General features: G+C 44.3%; 1 pseudogene; it reads left to right on the top strand.

Moving 5' to 3' along the window:
- Positions 1-8,543: 8,543 nt before the first annotated feature.
- On the top strand, positions 8,544-8,714 carry LOC118760156 (U4 spliceosomal RNA; annotated as a pseudogene).
- The last annotated feature ends 2,708 nt before the right edge of the window (positions 8,715-11,422 follow it).

Genomic DNA, 11,422 nt, shown 5'->3' with positions numbered 1-11,422 from the left:
TTCTTGGGGTCCTGAAGCTAAGATTGGTGCTATGATGTGCAGATGACAAGGCTGGCCCTCCGTGGTGCCTTCTTGGTGACCGCTCTGATTTCATGTCTGCTTAGAGGTTCTTCAAGACTGGGTACCCAACATCTTATGTTAGTGGATAAAGGATGGTGTTTAGGAGGCAAACCAGTGAGGGAGGTTCAGGTTTTTTAGATGTACCCTCAGAGGGCAGTTCACAAGTGTGCTTGTTATATAAATCAAGTTTCTCTCTCTCTCTTTCCTTCCCTCCATCCCTGGCTCCTGTCTCCTCAGGTAATCCTCCCTCTGTGTGTTCTGTGCCTCTGCCAACCATCACTCTCACCAGATGGCAGAACCAGTGCACTGTGAACCACCAAAACCTTACGCTGTAATAACCATTCTTTCTTCCTAAAGAGCTTAGGTATTTTTTGCTTTTGTGAAAATCTGAGCAGTACAATACCAAGCACTTGCTCTCAAGTTCTGTTTCTCATGCCTGTCTCCTTTTCCTGTTGATGGTGAATCCTAGTCCAGGCTGCTACTTGCCTAGCAAAGGCAGAGGGGCTGCCTGACAGTAGTGGCCTGAGCCCTGAAGGATCTTCCAATGTCCTAGCCCCAAGTGCCCACCTCCCTCTAGGGCCAGGCTTGTATTTGAGGCCATCAAGGAAGAAAGTGAGAATTGTCTGAAATTCCTAAATAAAAAAAAGAGTATCAGACCTGTGTTCAACATCTATTGAAACCTATGGCTTTGCAGCATGCAACTCATTTTTATTTCAGCTTCATTCTTGCAGGTGTTTTCCAAGGTAACCGTGGGAGGACATCAGAGGACAAATAGCTCCCTTTTATGATGAGTCAATGGGATCCAAATGACTTTCAATCAATGACAAGGTCACACACATGGTGGGTGACAGCAGGGCCAGACTGGGGCTCTAATGTTCTGGCTTCCTGTCTAATGCTTGTCACAACCCTATACCTCCCACTGCCGCACATATGTCTCCTGTCCTTCCAGGGAGGAAAGAGGCTGTGAGGGTAAGAAAATGCTGATTCATCAGCTGCTGCCTCCCTGTTTCCCCAAAGAGAGTGGGAAGCCATTGATCCACAACACCAAACTTGCCAAGGATTATTTGCCTGTCATTTGAGACTGTATTCTTAGATAAGACTTCCTCCATTATATTTTATTGCGCTTTGACTAAAAACTAAGAGAGGAGGCTTAAATGAATCTTTACTATTTCTACTACATTAACTAACTTACCCATCACAACAAATGTTATATAAGACTATGAGCATCAGGTATCAAGGTCTAGCATGTTATGGTACTGGGACAAAGGAAACAGTTTTTCCAAATACACATGAACCTGGTAAACACACCTCCATTGACATGATGTAGCTCAGTATATGAAGGCAAGTTTGAATTCTGACTCTATCTCTGAGATACTGTGTGATCCTCCTGGCTGGATGAGACTTTGATCCCTGAGATTCACTGTGCTTACTTGTGAAGCAGAGATGATAGCTCTCTCTTTCAGAAAAGCTGTGAAGATGAATGTCAATAACTAATTGACATGTGTTTACTAGCATGCTAGGCTCTGTGCTAACCCCTTTCTACCTGTGATTGCATGGGCTGCATCTTAGTCTTGTCAAAAGCTCAGAATATTTTAGAGACATATCCAGATTGGGAGCTGAACGGGCCAGGATATAAAGTCAGCATCTGGTTTCACAGCCAACACTCCCAGTGACCATGTTCCCTTTTGATGTAAAAGGGTTGGTACATAGCAGCAGCTCACTAAACAGTGTCTGTTTGGTCATTAACCTGGCTGGCAGCTGAGGTGAACTGAAGGATACCTGGTATGGGGAATTCACCAGGAGCAAAGACAAAGCTGCTTAAATGATGCATGTAAGAACGTAAACGAGAAAGAGGCACAATGTTCTTATTGACAGCTGAGGTGAACTAGACAATGACAGGTTCAAATGACCTGACTGAGGCCACAGAAAGAAGAACCTCCCAGCCCAGAGGGAGTCCTACACCATCTGTGGAAGTTTGGGGACTCCCATGCCATTTGTCTCTTGGATGGGAGAACAGTCTTAAGAAAAATAGCACAAGTTGTAAAAACATTCACAAGACAGAGAAGTCTATTATCAAAGATCAAAGGATATGCAATATAAAAACATCATGTCATACGACACACATATTCATAGACATACAATATGCCCCCTCTCTGTGTCACACGCACACTGTCTCTCGTACTCACATGTTCCACAATTGTTGTCCTCAGCAGCTGCTGCACTGTTTCTCATTCTCCCACTCAGCCGAATGCCAGTTGTCGCACTGTCCCAAGCCAGCTTCTCATCATGGCTTCATCTTCCAAGAGACAGCTTGACTAAAAATGCTATCCATTCCCGCTGCCAGAGAGAGGCCCAGGACTTGTCCAGCAGGGAGGAACAGAAAAGCAACAGCCAGAGCCACTAGTCCAGGAACAAACTGGGAAGCCAAGCATCTGTGAGGTTTTTCTATCCAATGGTGAGACAGTGACCTCTACAAATTTGTTAGTGAAGGTTTCCTGGGCCACAGAGGCTGCTAGGCTTAGCTTTTGGCCTGCACTTATCCTTACAAGAATTAAAAATATGAGATGAATCCTGCATTTTATGTAGTTCTTTGCATCTTATTTTTTTTTTTGTTTCTTTGTTTTGCTTTTTTTGTTCATTGACCAGTGCATAATAAACACAGCTGTCTATCATCCTTGGTACCCCTTGGATATCAAAACTTGTGGACACTCAACTCACTTTTATAAAGTGGGATAATGTGCACACAAAACTTGCACATCTTCTTGTATCTTTTAAATAATCTCTACAATGCTTGTCATGCCTAATGCAACCTAAGCAGTGCATAAGCAATTGCTATGTTTAGGAAATAATGATAAGAAGAAAGCCAATACATACCTAATAAAGATAAAACTTTCACCTCAATTTGTCTTAAATTTTATTTGTTTTTTAAAAGATTTATTTATTTTTGTTGGAAAGGCAGATGCACAGGGAGGAGGGATAGAGAGGAAGATCTTCCGTCCGATGGTTCACTCCCCAAGCAGCTGCAACAGCTGGAGCTGAGCCATCCGAAGCCAGGAGCCAGGAACTTTCCTCCAGATCTCCCACATGTGTGTATGATCCCAAGGCTTTGGGCCATCCTCAACTGCTTTTCCAGGTCACAAAAAGGGAGCTGGATGGGAAGCGGGGGCCACTGGAACTAGAACCAGTGCCCACATGCGATCCCAGTGCGTGCAAGGCAAGGACTTTAACCATTACACTATTGCTCCGGGCCCCAGTTTTACTCATATTTTAACAAGAAACTCCAAGAACTCAAGAAGGACAGAAATCTGAAAGTCTGAAAGCTGTCTGACTTAACCTTTTGGTATGTTTGGTCTTGTTTTACTTTCCAATTTTCTGTAATACGTACATGATATTCCTATATGGAAATGCCTGTGTTATATCTGCTTTACAGGCTTTAGGCCCTGCCTAAAGCCACGGGGCTGAACTGATGACTCAATCCGGGTCAACCAGAGCTTACTATCTTCTATCCACAGAGGTTAGACCAAGGTATGAGAACATGATCTAAGGTAGTCAATTAGATCCTTTCCCTAAACTTTTCCAACCAAAGTTAGGTTTGGTTGGAACTTGAACCAAGCACTTCCTGCAGCCACTGTCCCAATCCACTGCAGAGAGCTGGTCAGGGGAAAATGGAAAATGATGAACTAAGAGGATTTCTTCTATGGTTTCCTAATTCTCCACTTCTAGCCTTGATAAGCTAATAAATCTTCTTTTAAGTCTTGTTTGCATTGGTTTTTTGCTTTTTGGCTAAAATAATGGCCACTGTCTTAGATACAGTGGTTGGGGAAAGGAACTGTTAAGCAAGTCATCCTCCCAACCCTTGTGATAGTACAGTAGCCAAAGAAGAGGACTGTACAGTTTACATCTCATTTAGGATAATGGGTTACCTAATTACCAAAACTAAACAAAGTAATCCAACTCAAAATGACTAAAACACGAAGTGCATATACTGACCCAGGCAGCTGCACAGTCCAGACAGCAAGGTTTGCTCCAATAGCTCAAACCCCTTCCATATCTTTCCTTCTAGAATGCCAGTATCATCCTGAACTCCATTCAGACCACCAAGAAAAAATCACTGTACAGCAGACTCCTATTACAGTTGTGTCACCAGTAGCCGTATTTAATTGTAAAAACAATCTGAAACATTGAGGTGTGGTGAAACCTTGAATTATTCTTCCATCTCTATAGAATGATTTCAAAACAATCGCCTGTGTATTTGCATGTTAATGTATTTCTGCATACATGCAGAAAGCACTCAAGAAAACCCAGTGGTCATCAAAATTTTCCCCCAGGGATGGGGAAGTAGATATAAGTAATGGAGAATAAAAGACTTGGAGAGGTGTTCCAGACAGTAGCAGTATTCACAGTCTATATTCGCTTACCATGGCTTGTTCAGACTCTAGAGCTGCCCAAATTCCTTGACTCATGACTCCTTTCCATCTTCAAAGTCAGCAAGGACCAGCTGTCTCTCACATCATATCACTGAAACAGACTCTTCTGCCTCCCTGTCCCACATTTAGGTATTCTTAGGACTAGTTTGGTTTGATCTGGGCAGACCAGAATTATCTGTGATGGATAACCTTAATTCCACTTTGCCTCACAGCTTCAGGACATGAAGATACAGACATTTTGAGGGGTCACTATTCTGCTTCCAAATCATTGCTACTCCAGAGATGCAAATAGGGATATGCAGACATGTAAAGTGACAAAGTAGAAATGAATGGGGGAGGGGCACATGTAAAGTGGCAAAGTGATGCAAAATGAAGGGTATCAAAATATTACTTATCAAAGACAAAAGAAGTCACTTTGTTCACTGCTTTCCTCAAATACTCACATCAGGTTCTATCTTTCTGAATGTTTGGAAATATATGGATAGGAAAAAAAGGCAACAAAGCTAGCTTGGTTGGTGGAGATGATCTATTTTGGTGGGTATATGGCTTGAACTAACTTGAGTATCTGGAGTCACTGGACCCTGAAAGTCTGTGAGAAATGGGGAGATCAGCTTCAGGGGAAGCTTGGACTGGCTGGCTCTCCCTCCCACCACACACCCTTCCGCACACAATAGGAAACACTGAGCCAAGGCCATAGAAAAACTCCCATCTGCTAATAATCCAATTAGAGAGACTCAAAGCCAAGTGGAACACGCAGACTGATGGATGTGTGGAACCCAACTCTGCAGTGGCTCCAGACGGAGCTGGGGGAGGCCTGAAACAAAGGTGTCTCTGATGGACTCTGAATACACAACCCAAAGAAGCCACTCGCTCCTCCACTCACAGTCTCCTCCAAAACGTCTACTTGTTTTTGTCACCCTTCATCTGTCCCTTTCCACATGCTTGGTCACTCTCATACACATCTCTTTCAACTTCTCCACTTCCTGGTTCCCCAAGGTCGGCACACCAGCAGGCCTCTCGGAACACCCCTCCACCTCCATTCATTCTGGCTTCCTGGAAGAGAATCTGTGACATCAGCAATCTCTGGTTCGTGAGATATTTATTAGGTGTTCAGTGAAATGTATGATTCTGCGGTTGAAACTTGGGAAGCCAGCGCTAACAAAATTGACTCCACTGTTACTCTGCGGGACCCTCCAGAGCCTTTGGTGTGCTAATGCGCACAGTAATATGTTGCAGAACTCCAGGAAGGGGCTAGAGATTCCACCTAACTGGAATCTTGCTATTAACGGACAGTGATGAGATTATAGCATGCACTGGAAACGGCATGACAGACCTCATTGTGATAGCACAGCTTGTTAAGAACTTAACCTTGGCACTCAACAGAGCCTTGTAGGCCATTTGGTCATTTGGTTTATTTTAAAGCTAAAAAAAGTATAGATATGGGAAGTGACCTGCCTGAATCACAGAGTTAATTAGTAATAAAGACAATAATCTCTTTCCAGGGCCTTTCACTGATTCTATCTTAGGCCATCTGAAATTACCATAAACAGAAAGGAGGTGAGCCCCACATTGCAGGTCTAATGGGAGATCACAAATTACCCTTGGACATTTCAATCCTGATCTAAGCTTCAGTGCAGACTCCATCAACTACTGAAAACATTTCTGGCATACTGCTCAATATGACCTAGTTTGTTTCAGTTAGTGATGGTGGTCAGAGAGTGAGGAATACAGAAATGCGATGCAGTTTAAATACTTCACCCAACATTCCAATGAAGCATAAATTGCATCAATGGAAATCCAGAGAAGTGACCATAAAATTTACAAAAAAGAAAACTGCTTTATTAAAGTGTGAAAACACCTGTCCAGGTCAGGTGGCAGCCTCGGGCAGCCCCTATGCCTGGGGACCTCTCCACCTGGAGTCAGGTGGTGGCCTCCAGCAGGCCCCAGGCTGGTGGCCTGGGTGCCTATGATGCTGGGCAAAACCCTCAGGCTGCCAGTCAATGCACTTTGGGGGCTTGGGAGTGCAGATTTGCAGGAGGAATCGGGGATCGCATATGTTGGGGTGAGCAATGACCCGAGGGTTCATGTCCAGGTGTGGAATTATTGCTGAGGGACATACATGAATAAGACTACTCTATGTGTAGGTAAGTGAGGGGCTGAGACCAAATGGTTTGGAGAGGGGAACAGGAGTGCCCTTAAGGGTCAGATTGAAGTACTAGCACACATGAGAGACCTGAGCTGGGGTAGTTAGCATCAACCATCACCAAGCACCACTCACTGGCACACACTAAAGCTAAGGCTGGGACCTACCAGTGAGAGCCAAAACAGGGGGCAGGTGATGTTAGGATGGGCCACGACAATAATTAGCATGTGATAGAACTGTGCCTGGTAGCAAAATGTATGGGGGATATGTGGACTCACCCCTGTGGAACTGCGGTCTCCACTGGCACACACAAGAGCTGTGGATAGGAACAGGTCTGGCTGGGGGATAAGGGGATGCCCCAGCTGGGTTGGAGCTCCCACTGGTGAGGATGAAAGATGAATTGGGGGCAGCAGGCTAGCCTGGACATAGCCATAGCCTTTCTCAGCACGGGTATGGCCTGGGTCTGGGGAGAGACAGACCAGACTAGACTCCAGCAACCACTGGTACTTGTGAGAGCCAGGGTGGGTATAGGACGGGCTGGATTAGGTCTTGACTCCTGCTGAACCACGTGAAATACGTGTCTGGGCATGTACCAGGCATTGCTGGACTGCAGCACCCAACAGTAAGAACCAGAATGGGTGTTGGCCAATTCAGTAAGGCCACTGTTCCTGCCAGGACAAAAGGTGGACAAAGTTAACCTGGGCCAAGGACCCACTGGTGTGCATGAGATCTGCCACTGGGAAGAGACCCGGTAGAGGATCTTGGGAAACTCCTTTCTTGGGATGTAGTCCCTGTAGGTGAGCACAAATCAAGGCAGGGAGCACCCCAGACCAGGCCAGGTTATAACACCTCCTGGCATGCATGAGGGTCAGTTCTGGGGACAGATCAGACTGGGACAGTTTACAACATCCACTGACAGATCTGAGAACCAGGACAGGATGCAGCAGGGGCCAGGTCAGGTCAGCACATAACACCCACCAGTTCACATTAGGGCTGGGACAAGAATCTGGCTGGGCTTAGCTAGGCTGCAGCACCCACCACCAAGAGCTGGAACTGGAGGCAGGCTGCACTGAGCCAGGCTGTGCAATGTGATAGCGGGTGCTGAGTAGAAGCGAGCCATGCCAGCCTGGGGTCAGTGGGTGCCAGGTTCATGAGCCCCAGGGGCAAGGGATCCAGCAGGGCTCGGGTCACCTAGCCTAGATCCTGGGGCCCACCTGAGAGGTGGGTGTTGGATTCGTGAGTCCCTGGGACTGGGAATCCGGCAGGGATCAAATCTTCTGGCCCGGGTTCTTGGGCCCATCTGCAAGGATATGTCCTCCTCATAAACAACTACCCCAGTGAAACAATGACAGCAAACCTGGGTGAATGGAGACTTGAAGTTGACCATGTCAGCCAATGGACATTGGGAAGTTCGCCTCATCCTTGGACTGGTGAAGTTAACATTTCAGAACTATCCAAACCACTTGGTCAGAACCCTCAGGACATGTACCATATCAGGATCCTGGGTTGATATTGGATGGTAGTTCCCCATCCCTGGGTACTAGGACATTGGGAGGCTGGGTGTGGCTTCCTCCTTTATCTCTCCCCTTCTCCAGAAACAAGAAGAAATAACAAATTTGGAAACAAGGATTATACCCACTTATCCCTAACCCTCGATCCTTCTCACCCTGATGAACCATATAATCATCATGAAAAATAAAAAATAAAAAGTGTGAAAACAATGCTTTCATAATGCCTTGAATTCTGTATGCCTATGAAGTTATCAGTATATATAACTATAGTATATATAACTATTAGTCTAGTATATCTTCATGCCCATTGTGTTCCTGTTCTCTCTTCCTCCTGATCCTTCAGGCCTGAGAAAACTCCTTCATACATTTTCTATAAATGGAAATATAAGAATTTAAGTTACTAGCTTTGCATAGTGGCAGGATTGTAGCCAATGAGGTTTATCTGAGGTGCGATTATTGCTGATTGAATATAAGCTACTTTTTTTGGTCTGGCTTCTTTCACGCAGTATAATTATTCTAAAATCCATCAATATAGTTGCCTGTACCAATTATTTATTGCCATTTGTTAAAAGGAATATCTCGTTGCATTTGTAACTGCTACCCAGATGCAGACTCCCATGGATTCAACAAGCCATGTATCAAAACCATTTTTTGAAACTGTATCTATTGGGCCTAGCACAATGGCTTAACTGGCTATTCTCCTCTGGCAAGTGCTCAAATCCCAAATGGGCTCTGGTTTGTGTCCTGGCTGCTCCATTTGCCATCCAGCTCCCTGCTAATGGCCTGGAAAAACAGCAGAGGATGGCACAAGACCATTGGACCCCGCATCTGTGTGGGAAACCTGGAGGAGGCTCCTGGCTCCTGAGCATTCAGAGCAACTTAGCTCAAGCCATTGCAGCCATTTGTGGAGTGAGCCAGCAGGTGGAACATTTTTCTCTGTTTCTCCTTTTCTCTGTAAATCTGCTTTTCCAGTAAAAATGAACACATCTTAAAACAAATAAACAAAAACCACCACCAACAAAACCTGTACCTATGGGGCTGGTGTGGCGGCATAGTGGGCTAATTCTCTACCTGCAGGCATCTGATACAGGTGCCAGTTTGTGTCCCAGATGCTCCACTTCTGATGCAACTCTCCATTATGGCTTAAAAAATCAACAGACGGTGGCTCAACTCCTTGACTCTTTCACCCATGGGAGACCAGAAAGAAACTCCTGGCTCCCACCTTTAGATGATCTCAGCTCTGACCATTACAGCTATTTGGGGATTGAACCAGTACGTGGGAGATCTCTCTCTCTCTCTCTCTCTCTCTCTCTCTCTGTAAAATCTGCCTTTCAAATAAAAATAAATAAATCTTTCAAAAAACTGTATCTATACTGAACATATAGAGTTTTTCCTTATTATTCCTTAAATAATACAACACAACAACTATATACATTACGTTTATATAATTCTAGCTATTGTACATGACCTAGGGATATTTAGTATATGGTGGAGTATAGGGTATGGGGTCAGTCATATACAAATGCTACACTGTTGTTTTATATAAAGAGGCTGAGCATCCTTGGATTTTGGTATCCACAGTGGGTTCTGGAACCACTCCTTAACAGATGCTGAGACACAGCTCTCTGTACCACAATTTCTACCCATATACCTGTTGATGAATTTGGGCAGGGGGCGGGAGATGATTCCAGTTTGGAGATACTACAAATCAAGCTGCTACACGTCTTTCTATCCAAAATCATTATAGGAACACATGCTTTTTATTCTCCCGGGTAAAAAATTAGGCCTGGACTAGATGAGTACTATTTTAGGTATACTTTTAACTTTTTAAAGATCATGACAGGGGCGTTTCTGAAGTGATTGTACCACTTTGCATTCTCAACAGGAGTAAGTAAGATCACGGCCCCTCCACGTCCTTTCCAACATGGTTAAGTGTTATCCTTCCTAATTAATCATTCTGGTAGGTGTCAAGGATATATCACTTTGGTATAATTTTCACATATTTAATGATGGATAATATTAATATTTTCATTTGCTCATTTGCCATTTGGATATTTTACTTGGTTAAATGTTATTTCAAGTCTGCACTCATTTTTATTCACTGAATTCTTACTATTGAGTTACGATTGCTTTCTTATATTTTTTGTATAACAGATCTTTCATCGAACACACTCTTTACAAATTATTCTCCCAGTTTTGGCTTACCTTCTCCTTCCCTTAGCAACACCTTTTAGTAAGTCGATTTGTTTTGTTTTTATGTTGATGAAGTCAAATGTATCAAATATATTTGTCTTGCTTTGGGATCAGGAGATTACCAATATCAAGAATGAGTAAGGAAGTACTATTCCCTCTTAATATTTCTAGAAAATTCAGTGCAGAATTGGTACTTTTTTGTTGTTGTTCCTGAAATGTTTGGTTAAATTCAGCACTGAAGCCATCTGGTTCTGTCTGACTTTTTCATAATTAATTTTTTTTTATATAATCTATTTTATTGTGTTGTTGTTGACAATCTTTACATAGTTAATTACAGTTAAAGAAAGAAAAAGAAAAAAAAAGGTTCAGGGGGATAGGGAAGTGGGTAATACTATTATGTCCATATTGTTTCCATCTTGTATCTGAGGTAAAGGGGGATATTGAGGGAGAAGCCCCACCCGGTTTCCCGCCCACCCCGAGTCCCGGATGTGGGGCATGCTCTGAGATATGTGCTCGAGTGGTGTTAATAGTTCTGCAGTTATGAATCGCTGCCAGTTTCGCTCGATGGGGTCGTCCACTGATTGATATGGTCCATCATAAAGTCTCCGTTTGCCCCATTTTTCGCTGCCAACATATAGCTGAGATGAATGATTGACCTGCTCTGTCTTCTGTCTTTTCTTGATTAGAGTTCTGAGTCCAGCAGTTCGATTGGGGAGATCTCCAAAGAAACTTTGAGGTATTCCCAGACTAGTTTCTTGCATGTTCTAGCAAGCACATGGCCCGGCACAGTCCATCACCCCGATCAGCTGGTGGTTGCAATTGCTGGGTTGGTTCTGTTTTCAGTCCCGAGTTGCACTGGAACCAATGGGTGTTGCAGTCCAGTCTGGTTCTGCCCAGCACGTACTCGGCCCTCACACTAACCAGTGGGAGCTGCAGCCTAGTTGGGACGACCCACGATAACCCACACCAGGCCCGCCCCCTACCCTGGTTTGCCAGTATGTGTAGCAGAAGACCAGTCTGTCCCCCATTCCATTTGGCTCTGGCACTTGTCAATGGGTATTAAAGCTTAGTTCTATCTAACCAACTCA

Source organism: Ochotona princeps, chromosome 19 (genome assembly GCF_030435755.1).
Source record: "Ochotona princeps isolate mOchPri1 chromosome 19, mOchPri1.hap1, whole genome shotgun sequence".
Taxonomy (NCBI): Eukaryota; Metazoa; Chordata; class Mammalia; order Lagomorpha; family Ochotonidae; genus Ochotona; species Ochotona princeps.
The sequence above is the reverse complement of the archived record's forward strand: the minus strand, read 5'-3'. Positions and strand labels throughout refer to the sequence as shown.